General features: G+C 39.4%; 1 long non-coding RNA gene across 1 annotated transcript in view; it reads right to left on the reverse strand.

The window, feature by feature from the left end:
* Positions 1 to 14,047: 14,047 nt before the first annotated feature.
* Positions 14,048 to 21,400, reverse strand: part of LOC116659235 — a 125,960-nt gene continuing 118,607 nt past the window's right edge. The window contains exons 7-8 of the long non-coding RNA XR_004314472.1: positions 15,017 to 15,244; positions 14,048 to 14,121 (exon numbers count right to left, since the gene is read on the reverse strand). This is a non-coding gene — a long non-coding RNA (uncharacterized LOC116659235). The remainder of the gene's footprint in view (positions 14,122 to 15,016; positions 15,245 to 21,400) is intronic.

Genomic DNA, 21,400 nt, shown 5'->3' on the forward strand with positions numbered 1-21,400 from the left:
CAATTTATGAACATTATGAGGCTTTTCTTTTTTGCACTGATTCTTACTAATTCAAGCCAGCTTTTATCCTTTGCAAATCAAATGCATTTTGCTTACAACACTAGATTCATTCTCACATATGCCACTTTATTCTTATTATTAGTATTCCTTATTATGCATATTTAATTTAAGAATGCATTTTCTCCATTAAAAAATTAGAATATGCGGAAAGAAGTACTAGAAGGTGATTATTTGCTTTAGTTTGCTTTTATTAACTATGGAAGACCTCATACGGTCTTCCCAAAGTTACAAATAAGAGACGAACGTGCTAAAAAGCCAAAAAAAAAAAAAAAAAGAAAATTAAAACAAAAATCTGCTATCATGGAACTTCTTTATGGTATATAAGGTATCGAATTTAATGAAGAGAATGCTAAAAAATCTCTCAATATTATGTGACTGGAGAAAGGAAATAAATTTGCTGGAGTTCCTTAAGCGAATACACCACTAAGTATGGTTCTTTGGATATTAATCAAGCAAGAAGTACCTTGGAAAAAGCAAAAAGTATGAAGTCAAGGGTGCAACTTACCCACCTCCACACACCACATCCTCTCCACACCCCACTGTCCTGCTAAAACAGAACAATTAATGGGCCAAGCCTCAGCGTTTGTCTTTACGTTAAACTCCCTTAACAGAATAGCTGGGAGTTTGGGGTCTGCAAGGAATAGGTAACCAGTTGGAGTTCCTTTCTTAATTTTGCAAGCGTTGATTGGAGGTTAACTGCCAAGTGATTTGATTGTTTTTGCCATGTGTTGCTTAACAAGTTTGAATCTTCCCACGTCCACTCTGAAGTTATTCATTTAACTGGTCATTTTAAAACGTTGAGGACAAGCCCAAGAACCCTACGTGACTGACTGAACCAGAGTACGTGTGTTCATTTCCCCCTCACCCTATGTTTAAGGATCACCATTTGTTACTGGTTTGAGACTTTAAAAATCTATAGACATCAGCTGACTTTGTCTTACTATGAAATCCAAATGAATTAATACAATCTAACATTGTTCGGCTCCTCTTAAGCATCTACTATATAAAGGACAGCATGCTAGCCACTTTTGATATAACATATTACCTACTAATCATAATATGCCTACAAGAATTTCAGCCCACCTTGCAGAGATGAAAATCCTCATTCCTCCACTTACTAGCTCTTTGAATATGCACATATTACCTAATCTCTCTGTGCCTCAGTTTTCTTATCTGAAAAATAGGGACAATAATAATACTTAGCTCAAAGAGTTGTTGTGAGGATTAAATGTAACGCATGTAAAACCCTCAGAACAAGGCTTTCCAAGCCCAGTTCTTCCCTGTGTATCTTGATCCTATGCCTCTAGGAGCCCCTGGGATATTTATTTCCACCTAGTAATCCCTAGTACTTTGGAGTTTTCAATCTCATTCTTAGTTTGAAAAAAAAAAGCAGGTGGTGGATAGAGCAGAGTTAGCTCTTCAGGACCCCATCCCCCTGCTCTCCTAGCTAACAAACTGTGCATCTACTTGACTGTTATACTACCTCTTTGTGGGCCCTAATATGGTGAATAAAAATAAAATCTTTTAGTTAAGACCAATAAGTGCCTTGAAAATAAAACTATAAACAGACCTTAATTAATTAGCTTGCTAATTATTTTCTCCTGAAACCATTTTATTTATTTATTTTAGTTTTTCTATAACCATGATCAAAAAGATAACATCAAAAAATAGTCAGGGTGCTCTCTTTTTCGCTATTTTGGCAATTAAGGTTAATCAAGTACACAACTGATCACATCGAGATCAGTTACTAATATTTGGAAAATATCATTCAGAATATCATATATAAATTTTCTAACTAATTTTAAAAAATAAAAGGTGGGAGGGGAATCTTTCTGTATTCTCAGTAATGATGCAAGGATGCAGTGATGAGTATCAGCAATTCAAGTTTAAATTCTGAAACCCCAAAGTAAAATATCAGAAATATACCCTATTTATAATCTGCTAATTGCCCTCTTTATAGAGGTCTAAAAATCCAAGTATTTATTTTCACCAGGCGTTATTTTTAACAGTATATTTTAGGATTGATGCTTCACCCCCAAAATGCTGTGTTGATGTATCATTTTACAGTTATTATAGGAGCCTGTGAATTTGTACCTTTTGACCCTCCAGTGAGGGCTAGGTCAGATTAATGATGGCATTATTATGTCATGCATTCTAACAGTCTGCCTCTGGAAGAAAGTCATGTCTCCTACAGTACAATTATCTAAGACTGATGATACAGACCAAAGTCATTATAATAAATTTCTTTGGCATAGATCTTCTCAGCTACAGCTCCAACCTCCCAACCTAGTTACTAGACACCTAGGATGCTCCTTAGCAGGACTGTATTTTCACCATGCTAGTAGAAAGCAAAGGATCTTCAATGGACACATTATACGCAAAATAATATATTCCTTTTAGCAAGAGAAGACCGAGGATGTTGCTTATTGCAGATGAATCTACATCATGAGTATCATGCCTCCATCAGCTGCAGAAAGACCAGATTTGGTGATTCTTAAGAAAACTAGACAAAGACTTATCAATAACTAGGGTAGAAGTACCTCCACTTCCTAATTTCTCCACATTGAAAGTCTAGACAGTTGCCAAATATTTGTGAAGTTCAGATTTGAGAAACTGAGGTGAGATGATAATCAGTGATCAGCAGTGAGCTGTCCTTCATGCACATCATAGAAGGAGATGGGGTCTGAAAAGCCCCTGGGAGCACAGAGAGTAGAGAGTTGTATATACTGTATAAATCCTTTGGGTTTTTTTAACAAATTTTTATTTTACATAATTTTATAAGCAGTTTTTTATATTCTAGTATATGTTGAAGACAGCTTCCCACAATTTTTCATGTATGAAATATGAAATATGAACAGAGAATCTCATCTTAATAATATGCAAAAGCCTACTTAGCCAGTCCCTCTCTTTGATATTTATATATCATATATATATTTATATATTAATTATATATATATTTATATATATATCTTGATCCTATGCCTCTAGGGGTCCCTGGCCCTATGTGTAGAAGTATAATTGGTTTACAATGTTGTGTTAATTTCTGCTGTACAGCATAGTGATTCAGATATATATATATATTCTGGTATTTATCTTGTTTCCAGTTGTTTACAACAATAGTAATAAGCACTCTTGCTCTGAATGTCTTTCAACATCAGTCTTGGATCTCTGGTTATTCCTTCAGGATAAATTTTTACATGTTGATTTATTAGTTTAAAGGATAAGAAAAAATTTAAAGCTTTTGATATGTATTTCTACAAAGAATACAGCAAAGTACAGACTTCCCAGTGGTTTATGAAAGCACAGTTGCACCCTCCCTAATTCTGGGCATTGCCCTTGGTTTTAATCTTAGCAAATCTGTTAGGAGAAGACAATAAATTATTATTGTTTTAATCTGTATTTCCCTGACTTTAGTAAGCCTGAATAAAAATTTTTTTCATATGTTTTTTAATCCTTTGTATTTCTTTTCTGCAGATTACTTGTTCAAATTCTTAGTCTATTTTTTCTAATAAGATTTTTTTATTGATTAATTAAGAGCTTTTGGTATGTTAATGTATATGAATCTATTAACATGTTAATCTATGTCTAGTTCAAATAATTTCAAAATGTACTCTCATGAATCTTCTAGATATACAATTATGTTGTCTTTAAATAATAATTTTTCCTTCTTCTCCAACAATGGTAGTCCTTATTTCTCTTTTCTGCCCTTTTTCAGTGGCTGTAACTTCAGAATAGTGTAAAATGAGTACTTACGATGTCCTCCTCCCTGCCTTGCTTGTAACCGTTAATAAGAATGTGTCTGCTGCTTGACTTTTAAGCATTAAATTGACTGTTGGTTCCAGAGAGAAATTTGAAATCATTATCAAGAAAGACATTTCCATTACTAGGTTACAAAAAGTTTTTCAAATTGATGATTGATGTTTAATTCATAGCTTTTTTGTCTTGATGAGACTGACCAGAACATTGTCTGCTTTATGGGAAAAGGAGTCTGAAGGTTTTGATCCAACACTCTTCTTAATTGGACACTGGCCTTCCACGTAGGACTCAGCTGCTTCTCCAGGGAAGGACCCTCTGCTCTGTCCTTCTGCTGCATGGGACACAAAAACGCTCTGCTTTGGGTCAGACTGGCCGTCTACCATCTGACACCACTCTTGTGGCTGAGCTGCTAAGCACTCACACAACTGTTTAAATTTGTGTCACCTCGTATTTATGGTCTACAGACCTGTCTTGCAATGTGCATAGCAGTGTCCTCTATTTACTCTTGAGCTTGGAGTATTTTTATTTGTTTGTTAGTTAGGAGGGCACCATAACACTGATTTTCATCCATGGTCCATGCCAGGTGTTTCTCTCATCTTTAGTGACCTTTGCACGCTAGTGATCCCAGTCCCACTATATCTCAACACTTGGTTTGCTTGGCTTTTATTTTTTTCAGTTTGATATTAAAGAAAAACTCTGGATTTTCCTATTAAAATATAATACAATTACTTCTGTTTCACAATTTATTTAGCTGATTTCATGTGCTTGGGAAATTTCTATTATTTTTCTGACGGTCAGAAACATGTTTTCGCTCAAGAAATTAGGAGGCGCACGGGACTCCACTAAATCCCTCCACTTCTCTATGACGCTTATATCTGGTCAAGTCCCTCTCCCAGTCCCCAAATTTGTTATTCTACCCCTTTATCTATTTTCTTACTCTTTTTCCACCATCAACCCCCACTCCCTTTTAGAAAATGAATTTGCCTCTTACTTTACGGAGCAAACCAAGGTTAACAGGTAGGAATTCTCATCCTTGAATCCATAACTGATTCTGGAGTCTTCCCTCGCCCTCCACAACTTGCCCCCTTTCCTCCAGTTTGATGGGATGCACCACTTGCCCTTCAGTATGAGCTCAATCCCTTCAACTATTTTTCATCCAATTCCATCACACTTTTCTTCAGATACAGTATTTACCTCTGCTGTATTTTCCACCTCTCTCTCTTTGTTGATTCATAAAACTTTAAATTCCTTTAAGTCTTCGTTTTGGTTTTGAATCCCTCTAGTTTCTTACTACTTTATCTTTTTCCTTCCCAGTCAAAAATGTAGCAATCCAGCAGTTTCTTCTCTGGCTCCTATTCCCCTGCCCATTTCTTAAATGTTGACACGCTTCCTCTATTCCAGGATTCTATTTTTAGCACTATTTTTATTTCATAATATTGAATGTGATTCTTCCAGGAAATCTCTTTCAATCCCTGAACTTCTACTGGTCCATATGCTGCTGATACTGGTGCTGTCATTTCTATTTCAAACTTGATTCCTAGACTGCATTCTGCCTACTGGACCATCTCAACCTGGTGTTCCACAAGCATCTCCAAACGATATGTACAAAGCTCCTTTGATCAAATTCACCTCCCCAAAGCTGCTCCTTCTCCTACCTCTTTTACTGTCAAAAGTGGCTTAACTGTCCACCCAGTCATCCAAGCTGAGCTGGGAGTCACCTGAGCCCCCACCTCGCCCCCATATTCAGTTTTGGTGCCTATATTCCGCCTTTGCTTTTTAAGTTCTCCTGTATCACTTCTCTCTTCCGTGCCCCCTGCTGCAGCTTGACCCTAATCATTTCTCTTTGGAACTCCTGGTATGTTCTCTCTGCTCTGAACATCTTTTTTTCATGAACCAAGCTTTTTCTGATCTCTGACTTTCCCACATTCTTCCCACTGTTCCTTTTCCTTAACCCACTATATACTCTGATCTTGACCTCGTCAAAAATTCCTGAATACAATCATCAACTGAGGTCTTCCTTAACAACACCACCAAAATGTAGTTCTATTTAAATCTCTTCTGTGCTTAAAACCCTCTAACCGGCCTCCATCGCCCTTGAGAGAAAGTTCAAACTCCTTAGCTGGCATACACATTCTTTTCTCCAGATCTTTCTCTCACCAAACTTCTGCCCACACCTTATGTTCTCATCACAGGAGACTTCTCACACCTCCCATCTCTGTCATTTACAATACTACTCCATGCCACCATGATCCACATCTTTGCTCAACTTGTTTTTTCTACCTACAGTGCTTCTAATATCCCCTCCCCATCCTAGTCTAGCAAACCAACATTTATTTATCTTTTAAACATTATCTCAAACATCACCCACTTTAAAAATCTTCTTCGTGCCACCACTCACTGCTTAGAACCAATCACTTTTCTTTTTCACATGCTTGTGTATACTTCTATCACAATGCCTTTAATGGTCATATTTGTTTTCAAGTTTATTTGTTTCCCTGTAATAATACATAAGCTTTTTATAGTCTTTCCCTTATTTCTTGATCCAAAAAAACACATTTCTTTATTCAGAACCTATTTTTAAGCATGGTGTTAAGCATTAGGAACCTAAGATAAACAACACAGACTCTTCCAAGGAACACAAATAGAGGAACAAAGAGACAAACACAGAAATATGACGTAGCAAGTACACTGGCAGTGATACCCACCATCTAGTTATCTCAGGGGCACAGAGAAAGAACATCTAATTCGCTTAGTTTCACTAGCACCTCATACTGTGTCTGACACCTTACCTGAGTAAATGTGTACAGCCTATTGGGCGCATCCTGGTTTGTTGGGAAGGAGAAAAGGACTGGCAGCCAGTTCATGGAACGATCTAAAGGAAGCTCCCCATTGGCTCAGTCCACTTTCCCTATGATTTTTACCCTCATGTTCACTCAATTTTGCATCTGGACCATCCCTTCTGGGAGCTGACGGGCTCAAGGCAATTGCCAAAGTGTAAACAGCTAATCCATGGTCTGTCAGTAAGTTTACAGAAGTTCCTGCCAGCCTCTGCCTCAGCCTGGAACTCAACTCCCTTGCTTGAAATTGTGGCCAGGAGATGTGTGGCAAGAAATAGCTAGATCGAGTTATGGTCTTCGGTTTCATGTTGGAGCCAGTGTGTTAACCACATCTGCCTTCCATCCCACTCAGAATCTGTCACCCAACAAAACCCAGCGGAGCCAAGATGAGGTATGATGTTTTCTGGTCTGTGTGCACCTGAGTAATGTATAATCCGAGAGATCTACATTTGAATCTCAGTTTCACCATTTACAAGATGTGATGCTTTATGCCGACTTATTTTTGTCAAATGGGCATTCCAGTGTTGTGAGGCATTTGCGGTGATGGATGGTTGACTCGGTTAATTTTGCCTTAATTAGAACATTTGCACATTCTCACAATTGTAGAGTTTCCTTCCCCTTCGTTTGATGACCAATAACACTACTGTAAATGTGTTTGGTTTTCTGACTCTGTGCTAAAGGAGAAAATGGTTCCCTTTCTTGGGTTTGTTTCTTGGGTTTTGCTATGTTTCATTTTCCTTTAATAATGCCTATGACCTCTTCTACCTCTTTTTGTCTTAGCATTTAACTTCTCTTCAAGACATATTTAATAACTATTGAATTCAATGTGGCCATAAATATCCACCATCACTTACAATCCTTTGTGATCTTACTATCCAGCCTAGACGACAATTTAAGTCGGGACCACTCTCATTAGCCTGGAGCTGGCTAATGGCCAGATTCATTCCTGATGAATTCCAATCTCAGGACCACGTACTGCCTTACCCACATGTAGATCTACATGCTTCACTTGTGATTATACTCAGCCCTTCACTATATTTCTTTTTCACTTGCCAAAAATGACCCTGGGTAGTTCAAATAATATCGCCATCACTGAGAAAAGGGGGACTGAAATGATTTCTTCCTGTGGCCTTTAATTAAAAATGATTCACATCTCACTTTATAAGAGGATATGATGAGCAAAGAAAGACAGTAAACAGAAGGGAGAAAATGAAAACAAAAAATTAGGAGGTAATGACATTGAGATGGTGATATAGTCAATCCAAACTTCAGTTCCCCTCACAAGATCAAATAAAAACCTCCACCCTGTCAAAATCCAGAACCTGGAGGTAAGGCTGAAGTTCCCCACTGAAATTTGTTATTAGATATACAGTATTAAAAAGACATAAAGTATAACATCCATAACCTAAAATGTCAATGGGGGAGAACTAGAATGATAGTTTCTGTAAGTTATCAAAGGTAAGCCATTATCAACCTAAAATAAGATGTTATAACTGTAGGATAAGTTAGGTAAACCTCTCTGTAGACATTTTCCCAAAGAAGATATACAAATGGCCAACAGGTGCATGGAAAGGTGCCCAACATCACTCATCATCAGGGAAATGCAAATCAAATCCATAATGAGACATCACCTCACACCTGTTAGAATGGTTATTATCAAATAGACAAGAGGGTATATGCATGACTGGGGCACTGTGCTGTACACCAGAAACTGACACTGTAGCTAACTGTACTTCAATTTAAAAAAAAAGCTCCAAGTAAGGAAACAAAACTAATTAACTAACTAATTAAGACACTAGGATCTAACAATTCATAGAAGAATGGCAAAGTTTTTAAATCCCAAAACGAAGAGTTGTTCTTATACCTTCAACAATACTTTTCAAACTTTCCACCATGACTTTATTCAAATATATTCTGGCCTAAAGGTTTGTTTCAAGTTGCTTTTCTTTTTGGCTTTTTTTTTTTTTAAAGTACTACCTCAGTCAAAAAAACAAAAAAGATAAGAGAAAACAAGCGCTGGCAAGGACATGGAGAGAAGGGAACCCTTGTGCACTGCTGGTGGAAGTGTCAACTGGTGCAGCCACTATGGAAAACAGTATAAAGTTTCCTCAAAAAATTAAAAATAGAACTATCATACAATCCAGCAATTCCACTTTAGGTATATATCTAAAAGAGTGAAATCACTGTCTCCAAGAGATATCTGTACTCCCTGCTCATAGCAGCGTTATTCACAATAGCCAAGGTATGAAAACAACCTAAGTGTCTGTTGATGGAGGAATGGATAAAAAAAATGTGATACAGATATAGATATATAATGGAATATTATTCAGCCATAAAAAAGAAGGAAATCTTGCCATTTGCAACAACATGGATGAACCTTGAGGGTACTATGCTGAGTGAAATAAGAAAAAGATAAATACTAGATGATCTCATTTACATGTGGAATCTAAAAAAAAAAATGAACTAGAAACACAGAGTAGGTTGGTGGTTGCTGGGGGTTGAGGGAGGAGGGCTAAGATGGATGAAGGTGGTCCAAGGGTAAAACATTCAGGTTTGAAATGAATGATTTCTGGGGATCTAATGTACAGCAGGGTGACAACAGATAACAGTACTGTGCTGTATACTTGAAGTTCTCACCACACACACATGCACAAAAGGTAACTACATGAGGTTATGAATGCTTTAACTAGCCTTATTGCTATAATCATTTTGAAATATAGGCCTATATCAAATCATCAAATGTACACCTTAAACTTACACAATAGTATATGTCAATTATATCACAATACAAATGGGAAAAATGCAAGCAAATCTGAACAAGGAAAAAAAAAACAGAAATAGTAATATGGCAAGAAAGCAGGGGCTATATTCCATATGTCTGTAACTTCTCCAGGACAAGGGGACAGAAGCCAGAGAACATCCCATTCCTCTCCTTCATCTCAACACAAGCAAAATATAGTTCATCTCCTCCAGGACACCAAGAATTGCTGCCTCCAGCAGGAACTATTCTCTGAGGCTGTACAATTTTGTAACTATTCTGAACAAATAATTGAATTAATTTCCTTTTTATTTCCTTATGAGAAAACTAAATTACTAATATTACCAAAATATTTTCCCTCACTGGAAAATTCCCCTGATTCTAATGTTTGTGTTTATATGACTCCGTTTGGAATTGGTTTTAGGAGACGTGATTTTTTTTTAAAAGGAAATATTCAGTACTGAAGTCAGTCTAAGCATTCTATTCTCTGTAGGCCAATATAAGAGGTTTTTCTTTTTTTTTTTTTTTCTTTTCGTTCTTGAGTTCTTCTTCTCATCTTTAATTCACCCTCTGCTCTAATAGTGCTCCTTTCCATACAACACTTTTCATCTTCAAAAATATTTATAGACTTTACAGTATAAATGTTGGTCCCTCAGATACAAACCCCGGGACTTGGACCATTTGGGGTTAACTCCCCAGCACCACACAGAAAGCCAAAGTTTCACAAGCAGCCTCTAGCTTTACAGTCTCGTCTGAGCACAGGTTGTAGGAGACAGAACTTGCAGATATTTAAAGCATCTCATGCCGCCACCCCCCACCCCGCGACCTCGGTTTTAGTCTGCTAGGGCTGCCATAACAAAGTGCCACAGTCTGCGTGACTTAAACAGCAGGAGTTTCTTTCCTCAAAGTCTGGAGACTGGGCAGTCTAAGATCAAGGTGCCTGTTTCTGCGGAGCTTACAGACGGCTCTCTCCTGGCTTACAGACGGCTGCCTTTGTGCCGTGTTCTCAGATGGGGAAGAGAGAAAGGGAATGAGCACTAATCCTCTTGGATGGATCAGGGCGCCACCCACCCTTATGACCTTCCTTAACCTTAATTACTTCCTCATTCCAAATTTCCACATTAGGGATTAAGACTTCAACATATGAACCTGGGAGGGGGTGGGGATGACACAATCCTGTCTATAGCATCCCCCCAAAACTATAAAGTCAAAAATGGACAAAAACCTACAACAGATGTCCATTTCTTTAAGTCAATTACCCAATGGCAGAAATTAACTATGAAAAAGGAATTAGCAAGTTGGATCATCTACCACTATGCCTTCTGCCACTTGGGAGGTTGAGAATAATTTCTTTTTTGTTTCAAAGCCCTTCAGGAGAGTTATTTTGCTATGTCAAGTCTAACTCTTCAATCTCGGTACCTGACAATGCCTGGGAACTTTAGAATAGGCTAGACAGGTTCATCTGCCCACAGTGCACACCCTCTCCACCAGAACTGCTAAAAAACCTCTTCATGAAACAAGCATCTGTCCTTAGGTGCCTGCCATTTTCTCTCTCTTGTCTGGGGGCCAGAGTGTGCCACGCTTCCTTCTCTTGGGCTGAAGTCTCCCCTTTCATCTCTCTAGATGTCAGAGACTGCCCGATCCCTCTGTAAAGTGCTATCCAAGAGCTGGCGACCTGGCCCAATACAATCACTGCTCCCTGGTCTCTCAGCTCTGTGTAACATACCCACCACCAGCCTCTTCTGGTGCGGTGGCCGCCTCGCCTCCCTCTGTGGGGCCTGCCTTGCAGGCAGAGCTGTAATAGGCTTGGATATAGGAGGAGTTCTCCATCTTGGTGTGGTCCTCCACATCCATCGCTATTGGTTGGTATAGATACAGGCAGTGCCACTGGATACCTGCAAACTCCCCATCTTCTGCAAACCTCCTGTCTGCCAGGGCAGAAGCCTCCAGGGAGCTGAGAAAATCCGAACCCCTGAGATGTGTGTGATTGGGTGACGAGAGAGTCTGGCTGTCACTCACTCCTTCTCCCCAGGCTTAAGGGAACTGCATGTAGCAGCTTTCCCTTTGGTGTCTGGAAAGGAGTAGCTCACAGGGTGAACATGCCATCAGCTCTCTGTCACTATAATTCTGTGGACCTTCTTACCCTCTGCATTGGAGGATATAAAACTATGCTCAGGATATGGGAGTTAGAATGTGTTGTTTTACTACTGGACCCTTCTCTGATAGGTGCACCCTATAAAGGAGCAAGAAACATGAAGAAGTATGAGAACTTGTAATGGAAAGATGCTTTCATTCTTCTTAATGCCTCTATAGCAAACACATACCTACACACACATTCACAGTTTCTATCTATGCCATCAAATTACTCTCCTATCTTTCCCTCTTTCTTCCTTTCCTCTCCCTCCTTCAATCTCTTTCCTTCCTTTCTTATTTCCTTCTTTCCTTCCTTCTTTCCTTCCATGGCCTCAGGCCAATCACCAAGTGCCTGCTTTACATGTGATGATTTACTTGTCCTGCATAATTTTTACTAAAATTATACGTGTACCAAAATGGCTGATGCCAAGTGTTGGGCCAAATGTTGAGCCAAGAATTAAAATGCAATCAGTTAAAGAAATGCCTTAAGGGGACCTTCTACAAATTCAATGTTTTATTTCTTTTTAAAGCCACATAGTAATTTTATGTTTTTTAACATTTTTATTGCGTTATAATCATTTTACAATGTTGTGTCAAATTCCAGTGTAGAGCATAATTTTTCAGTTATGCATGAACATATATATATATTCATTGTCACATTTTTTTTCTCTGTGAGCTACCATAAGACCTTGTATATATTTCCCTGTGCTATACCGTATAATCTTGTTTATCGCCACAAAGTAATTTAAAAGTGAGTCTTGTGCCAGCATATGGTTTAATGGGCTCCAAGTCCTTCGGTCTGGGTGAATTCAGCTCCACCTCTTCTAACTCTGTGACCTTGAAGAAATTACTTAGATTCCCTCTAAAAGTGGTGGTAACAATGCTCTTTCACTAGGCTATTGTGAGGATGATATTCAGCAACACATATGAAGCACTTACAAAATGGACCGGCATCTAGTAAGTGCTTAACAAATATTACATATTATTATTATGTTAGTCTTCAGTTTTTGTTGAATACCTTTTATGTGCCTAGAACTTTAGGTGAGGTGTGTGGGAACAAGCCAGCTATTGTTGACTGACTTGGCTTCTTACTGTATTGACTGACCAGGTGGATATTTCAGAGTGGTAAGAACAAGGTCTTGCAGGGCTCCCACAGGGTATCCCAGTGGTGAGGCTTGTGACGCCAGAGACTGAGACACCATTGTCGTGACTAGTGGCTGTCACCTTGAGCATCTGGGATTTCTTCCAGTTGCATTTAAGACTCCTCATGCAGACCTGATAGAGACCACGTGCAGTAATCTTTCTCCTGAAGCAACACTGAGATGTGCTTATAAAGAGTAATGGGTTTTTAATATACCCACACCTTCCCCTTATTTCTGAGGACAGCCTTGATTCCTTCCGTCTTTTCAGGTTACAACCAGGAGGAAGACAGCTTCACCCAGGCTCCTCAAAGCGTAGTCCCTTTTGCACTGGTCTAGGTCCAGTAGAAAAGCAATAAATGCCTGTTGAATGAAACCATTAGATTCCCAGGCAAACTGAGGTAGCACATTTCCAGGCAAACCAGGGAACTGTTTCTCTGTCCTGATGCCCCTCCAGGTAGATGGCTCACATGCTCATGGCCCTCTCACACTCCTCCTCCAGTGGAACCCCTCTCGCCTGCCCTCGTGACCGCCTCCATATGCAGCAGGAAGTGCAGTCCAGGCAGCGTCCGGGCCCAGCCTCGGTTCTGCTCAGAAACAGTCCCACCAGCACATCGGCCACCCCCTCACTGCATACGTACACCCCATCCCAACAACTGCTCACCGAAGGATAGGCCACTGGTCTTGCAAGAGTTTGGAAAAATAAATGGTAGCTTCTTTTTTTTTTTTTTTTTTTTTTTTGCTTTTAAATTAAATTCCCCATCTTCTTATTTTTCTATTTTTTTATGATTACAAGCCAGTTGCTTTATGTTATTACCTTGTGTTTTAAAGTTTTTTTTTATTGAATGAGACTCTTTAAATTCTAGAGTGCTTTACAATTTTCTAAAGTTTCACACACATGATCATATAATCCCATAGCAACCCTTTTTCCCCTACTCCTATCTAGTCCCTCCCCGCTTCCCTCTCCACACTGGTAACTAGTTTGTTCTCTTTATCTGTGAGTCTGCTTCTTTTTTGTTTTATTCACTAGTTTGTTGTACTTTTTAGATTCCACATATAAGTGATATTATACAGTATTTGTCTTCCTCTGTCTGACTCATTAGCATCTTATCTCAAAAAGTTAGGGATTCTTGGCCAGAGAGTCACGTTGAAATATGCTTTGACGGACAGAGAGGCACTATAAGTAGTCAACCTTCCTTCCCTCTGAAACAGCATTCCTCACATCTGCCGAGTTCTGCAGAGTCACAGAGCACTTCAACGGCAGTTACTTCATCTTCACAGCCACCATGTGCGTGAACCAAGAGGTGTATGTCAGTAACAGTGATATGATAATAGCAATAATAAACACTTCTATTGAGCACTTACTTGTCACTTGTCAGTAATTGCACCAAATGCTTTGTATGGATGAGCTCATCTGTCATAACAACTCTGATTACTCCTGTCAAAAGATGAGGAAACCAAAGCTCAGGGAAAGTAAGTAACGTATCTCCATTTTACAGGTCCAGCACCAAGCTCTTGTAGGCTCCTTCTAAGGCGCCATTCTGTTTCTCAGCATCTCCAAGTCACCCAGGGGGTCTGAGACCATTTTGGTGCCACGTTAGGGGCTCACTGTCCCAGCCTGGAAGAGGTCAGTCGCAGTGGTCAATCAGCTGTGCCTGCAACCCATGGTTTGTGCACAGACACAAAGATATCTCACAACTAAAGGCAAAGGGCATGATCCCAGTTGGAAACGATTAACAGGGATCCTTTGCCTCTGAGGCGAGAGCTCAGATCTACAACTAGTAGCGCCAGTAACACTGGCACACTGTCTCCATAATGCGAACCATGGCATTTGGCAATGGCTCTTAAGTTTGGCATGCTCCACACTCCTCCTGGACCCACAAGATAACATAACCAAATGTTTTCCAATGCTGTAAGAAACGAGTGTTTTGCAGGTAGGAAGAAACGCAAACATTATCCCTGCTGGGAGCTTGCTCCATCTAATCCCAAGGGCAAAATGGCTCCCTCCCTCCCGACCCTTCAAAAGGTTAAATGTGCGCAAGGGCCCAGATAAATGGTCACAATGCAAACAAAGCCATGTAAATAAATGCATCCCTGATCTACGCAGGCTGGTGATGCCAAATACACCATCTGCACCATTTCTCATGATGAGTTGAATTTTTTTTTCCCTGCATGTCCCAAGCAGTGAGAAGATGACCATGTTTATGCAGACCAAGGCACGCATCATCTGACACCTTTGGAAAAATTTTTTTTAAATTTCAGATCCACAAAGTTATCAGTAGCACTTGCTTTTCTAGGTGAGGTTGAAATTGAAAGAAAGAAAGAAATCTCACCGGAAAGTAATAGGGCACATGTCCAGGGCCTGAGAAGTTACTCGCAATTTACTGTGATTTTTCATGGGTTCCATCCACTCATTCACTTCACAAAAGTATATCAGCATCTAATTATGTTGGGAGCGGTGTTAGGTGCTGTGGATGCAAAGATAAGTAAAATACGGTGCTTGCCTTAGAGGGTCATTCCTTGTGCTGAGAATTTGCTGGGCATGATTTACGGATAACTTCCTGAAAAATAAAAATTGAGTCTGTAAACAGAATCACAAGTGGAGCCTAAAAATACAAACGGCCAGGGATTTATTCTTTCAATTACTTCAATTATCAATTCAATTATGGAAGGCAGGACTCAGGCATCTGTATTATTTAAAAAACAAAACAAAACCGAAACTTCCAGATCAAAGGTCGGCAAACATTGTCTGCGAAGAACCAAACAGTAAATATTTTCATCCCGGAGGGTGAGGGGGGCGTCACACGGTTTTTATTGCAACTATTCACCCCTGCCATGGCAGCATGAAAGCAGCCATAGATAATATGAGATATTCCTACAGAATTTTATTATTTATTTATTTATATTATATTATACTATTTTATCTATCTATCTATCTATCTATCTATCTATCTATCTATCTATCTATCTATCTATCTATCTTCCAATAGAACTTTACTATCACAAAAACGAACAGCATGCTGGATTTAGCCTGTGGGCTGCAGTTTTCTACCTCCTGTTCTAGATGACTCTCGTGAGCAGTAGCCCTAAGATATGCTTGTCTAGACAACACTGTGATGTTGGAGGAGGTATGACAGGGACTGCCATAGATATGAAGTGGAGTCATGCTGCTGTTCCCATCTTTATCGTAGCACAGAAAACCATATTTTTAGCATTCCTTCAATGCACTCTGTGTAGGCTTACACTGAATCTGAGCAAACACTTTTCAGAGGTCTATATTTAAGTGCCATTCTTGTTGGAGATAGGGAGTTTTACTAGAGAGACAACCTAAACTAAGAAATCAGTCTACTTGCACGCTAAGCTTTTCCAAGATCAGAAGAAACAAAAAAGATACTTTTGTGATTGTCAGATGTATCACTGCATCTTATGGTCTAGAAGAGAAAAAAGAAATATCTACCTCTTGGAAGAATGTTCTAAAATTTATAGAACTCTAAGCTCTTAATTTATATATTATATTTGATAGACCTCAAGGAAACAAACCCACTTTTTTAAAAATTAAAATATAGTTGATTTATAATGTTGTGTTCATTTCTGTTGTACAGCAGAGTGATTCAGTTTTTTATATATATATAAAATATATACATTATACACACACATATATATATATTCTTTATTCCAACTTTTGAATATAAGCTCTTTGATGTTCTTTTAGTTCTAAGATTTTGAAATACCACTTAGTGCTTATCAAAGGGCATATTCACTTCAACAAATATTTATGAAATAACATGGGAGCCAGTATTCCAACTCTTGTATAATACACCATTTTATGGGAGAAACAACAAAAAAATACCTATAGCATGAGTGATAATTGCTAGAGGAGGGGGATCATAGCTATGGGAGTGATTAATTCTTCTTGAGTGGGGATAGGATGGAGGAGGTGGAAGGAGGAGAGAGCACCAGGGCAGTCCAGGAAAAGCCATAAATAGCAAGAAGCTTTTGAGCTGGGCTCTGAAGGATAAGTAGGAGCTCTTCACACAGGCAAAGGGCAAAGGAAGAGGGAGCAAGGACACAGAGAATGGAAAAGCACTTGTGTTTAAGGAGTGATATCAAGGCTGCTCTGACTTGAGTCTGAGGTGTCTGGAGATGGTGGTCTGGGGTCAGAGAGCGAAGGTAGAGCTGGAAATGATAAAGCTTTGGGATTTCTTTTAGTAGGCCAGGGGAAACTGTGCACATTTTAAAGCAAGAAATTAACCTAATCTTATTTGAATTTTTGAAAGATTATACTGGGTTAAGGGCAGAGGGGGTCTTGAGCCTGTCAAAATGTTCATAATTTGCCCCCAAAATAAGGGTAGTGGCATCTCCCCCCAGGAAGCTAAACAAATTCCCCAAATGCCAGGATCCTGGGGCAATGTATCCTCAGAGCAGGCCCTCATCACCCTGCTCCCTCTAGGAGAGGGCAGGGTACCTGCTAGGGCCCCGGGATCAGCTCTGTCACCTGCCTCCCTGGCAGCCAAAAGTTACAGAGCAATGAAAATCAACCAACCAACAAAAAGGCTGTTTCAACACAAGATGCTTTCCTGTTAGAAACACTGTGGTCCTCACGCTGTCTCCATTCAAACCCACTCCCAACCACCTCCACAAATGTAGTAGGTTGGTGGATAAAAATGCATTTGCCACCAAAACTTTTGTCAGGCAGAGGCCTCACTGTTTTTCAAGCTTTCTGTTTTTAACATCCTCATTAACGTAACATGCCCTCAGGTGTATGTATGATGCAAACACTCCACTGTCCAGTTGTGTCTTAAATAAATGCTTTTGTTCTCCTGACTATCTGTTCCGCCAGCGTTCAGCCCCCAGGCAGAAGCCGATGGCCCAAACATCTCCCCCGTAGCTCCTTCAGCAGGGCAGCTGCCCCCCCCCCCACTTTTCCGAGGGCCTCAGTCTCTCTCTTTGCCTCTCCCTCACTTCCCATCTCAGAGCAGTCATGGGACTTCAAGGAAACCCCAAGAGGTGGCCAAAGCAGGGACCCTGCTGCTGAGAAGGAGGGCCAGGTGAGCAAAGTTGTTCTGAGCAGAAACCAGCACAGCCCAGCTGGCAGGCAGGCAGGCAGGCAGGCACTTCATTCGGGCTTTTAAAGAGATTCTTCCATTGAGTGTTTATTGACTATTTGCTGCGCCTGCTACGCAATCCTAATAAGACCCAGGAGCGAGAGGAATTTGCTCTGCAGTGTCTCCTGCTTTAGCATGGAAACCCAGAGATTTTTCCAAAATCATGCAAAAGGAAGAATAAAATCCTCCCGGGCCACCTTTAGCACCATGGAGGAGAGCCTTCTCCCTCCTGATGGTCAGCCGGGTGGGACCTGGTCTCCGTGGAGGAAAAGCAGCTGGTCCTGAGCCAGAGAGCAAGCCGCCCGTGGGTCTTAGGAGAGACAAAACCCACGGAAGTGTGGGCCCACTTGACTTTATCTCTGGTTGTAAAGCAACCAGTTACTTTACCAGGATAAAACAGCAATTTTTTTTTTCCTATTCTGCTTTCACAATCATCTTTCTTTCCTGGTTTTTAAAATTGACTTCATTCCCATTTAGCTGTAAGTTGAACAGAGCCCTCAGACCACTGTCTCCCAGTTCATCTTCCATTGTGTCATTTTATTTTAGCTTTAGAATCAAAATCCTTGTTTGCAGGTAAATAGCTCAGTGTTATTTATGTTTACTTAAAAACAGCTAAAAAGAGACCACTAATCATTGACTGTTTGATAAAAAACAATCTACAGCAAAAGACCCTGTTACCACTGATCATTTTTCATTATTAAAACACAGTTTTTAGCTCTTTTTCTCTCAAGGACTGAGTTTGGATAATTGAACTTTGAAGAAAGACGGAAAACTCTTTGGATATAAATTGAGGGGGAAAATACTGAAATGTTAAGTGCTAAGTCGGAGTCCACTGTTGCCCTTATCTTTAATAATAGAAATACAGTTTAGGGCACCACGCAAAAAAGCATCCTTATATTTTCAAATTGCAAGTGTCCAATTACATAAAGGGTCAAGACAAAATTGATTTGAAGGAGCTCAATTTTAAAATCATTTTAGAAATCGGGACAAAGGAGGCTGTATTATTAAACTAAAATGTTTCAAAACGAAAAGTATTATGCATGCTGCATGGCGGAAGATCAGATTTTTATTAATGCAAGTTTTAAATGCTGATTAATCCTCTCGAGAGTCAGTTTTCCAAAGCATTGGACTGTATTCAAGTCTTTTTCAAAACGGCACATCACTTCCATTATTCTGAATATTAACTGAACAACATTATAACTAAGGATACAAAGCAAGATTTAAAACATGATTACAGCTGTCAGCGCTTACATCTACATAAGTCATTGGAAATTCAAGCTTAGAAGGAAAAAAATGGTATAAATTGGTCTTAGAACAGTGAAGCTCTCTCTTAGCCTTTTTCAAAAATGAGTTTGATGCTTTAGGACTTGAGAAAGCTTCAGCAGTGGCTTGGTCTTAATATATTTATATGGGCAATTCTCAATCAGAAATCAGAGTTATGTTTGGACTTCACATTTGGGACAATGTCAAGGACATTTTCTTTGGGGAAGAGGGAAAGGAAGAGCCAAAGAATATTATTAGTTGATAGAATTTTCCCATTTCCTTATTTTATATTTGTATTTCTCAAAATACAAATCAAAATCAAAGAACTAACCAAATACAATCAAATACAATATTACTATGGTTTCAAAACAATTCATTAAGCTCAGATTCAAACAACTGCAAGTAACTAATGCCTTATTTTCACAATAATCAATTGTCTAAATTCGGCTTCTTTTATCGCCCAAATCCAGTTTCAGGGTAGATAAAATCCCCATTTCCCCACCAGAAGCAGTATTAAAATATTGGCCTCTATTACAACCTTGGGGGATTTTAGTTTTGTTTTGTTTCCTTAAATGGTTGCTGTGTATTTGAGTGATAGCTCTTTGTTCGAAAGGATGTAAAAGCCACTCTCACATCTAATTCTAGTGAGATAAATGGCATTATGAAGGGAATATTAAAAATTTACAGCCCTCTTTACTAAGTTTATTTGTCAGCCAAACATGCTGAATATTGCATAGCACACGCACACGAAAGCATGCCATCCTGACGATGAAAAAGATATGAGGAAATAATGATGCAGTGATAACAAGTCTGATGGAGTTTGCACATCTCTGTTGCTGTTTGGCACGTCCTTTAATTGTATTGCGCCAAACCGGCAGAATCACACAATATGTTAGCGTAAAGGGTCCACAGTTTAAGCGGAAAAGCTAGAAGTGTTAGCTATACACTGTCTAATTATACAACCTTACTGTCCCAGAATGTGATTTCAGAAACCATTTCTGACATATGGGAAAAGGGTAGAACAGCTGGTCATTAAGGTTTTCTCAAGACTATTTAGCAACACACTTGAATGTAATTAAAGTGAGACACTAAATACTGCGCTTGTGGTACAATGTATTTTTAATTTTTATGGCATGTGGTAAAAGTAAATAGATGCAAAGCATTCAAGTTTCTCCATTCGGCGTCCAACTTGTCAAAGATGCAGTGTCTGGCTGATTGCAAGCGCGGTCCTAGTGTAAGTCATAGACATCCATTTGGGTGTTCAAGGCTGTCTTAAAGGGACTGAATTGGGCAATACTCAGAGGGATGTCTAATTGGAACTCCCAGACAAAGCATGAGATGAATTCGTTCATTTATTTATTCGTTCATACATCAAACACGACCTAGAATAATTTTAGATGATAAAGACATTAGCCCTGCCCTCGAGTTGCTCACAGCTCATTGTGCTTAAAACACAGAGTGATGGAAGATGATTAGAGGGTATTGTGGGAGTGCCGAGTAGGGGTGCCTGCCCAAACTGGTGATGTCCAGCAAGGCCCCCTGAATAGGAATCATCTTAGGCAGGTAGAAAATGAGGGAGCAAGGGGGATAGGGTGGAGCAGGACAACCCAAGCAGAGGGAGCAGATTACACAAAGGCTTGGAGTTGAGCGTCCTGTAATAAGAGTATAATCTTTTTATTTACTGAACATTTACAACATCCTAGCACCAAGCTCAGCCCCTGACACATATTATCTCATTTAATCCTCACAGCAACCATATGTAGTAAGTACTATGGCTACGTTTTACAGATGAGGAAACTAACAAAATAGTCCATGGCAAAGAATTTCATGGGGGACTGAAGCAGGATTCAAATCCAGGTTTGTCTGAGTCCCAAATCAAACTTTTCTCCATTCTGCCTTCCCTCAACTGACATGAAAACATGTCTATTTAGTTTTTAAAGAACACCATGTATAAACTCATTAGTCCTTATTAAAACCCTATGATTAAGAGAAAGGAAAAGACAAGCTACACAGTGGGAGAAAATATTTGCAAATCACACGTCTAAGAAAGGGCTTCTACCCAGAATATATAAAGAACTCTCAAAACTCAACAGTAAGAAAAGAAATTGCCCAATTAAGTAACTGAGCAAAAGATTTGAATAGGTCCTTCTCCAAAGAAGAAATATAATGGAAAATAAGCACATGAAAAATGATTACCATCATTAGCCATTAGGGAAATGCAAATTAAGACACAGAAATACCACTATATTCCTATTAGAATGGCTAAAATAATTTAAAGAAAATCATGACAGTATCAGGTGCTGGGAAGGGTGTGAAGTAACTGGATCTCTCACACACTGCTGCTGGGAG

This window comes from Camelus ferus, chromosome 23 (assembly GCF_009834535.1).
Source record: "Camelus ferus isolate YT-003-E chromosome 23, BCGSAC_Cfer_1.0, whole genome shotgun sequence".
NCBI classification, from domain to species: Eukaryota; Metazoa; Chordata; class Mammalia; order Artiodactyla; family Camelidae; genus Camelus; species Camelus ferus.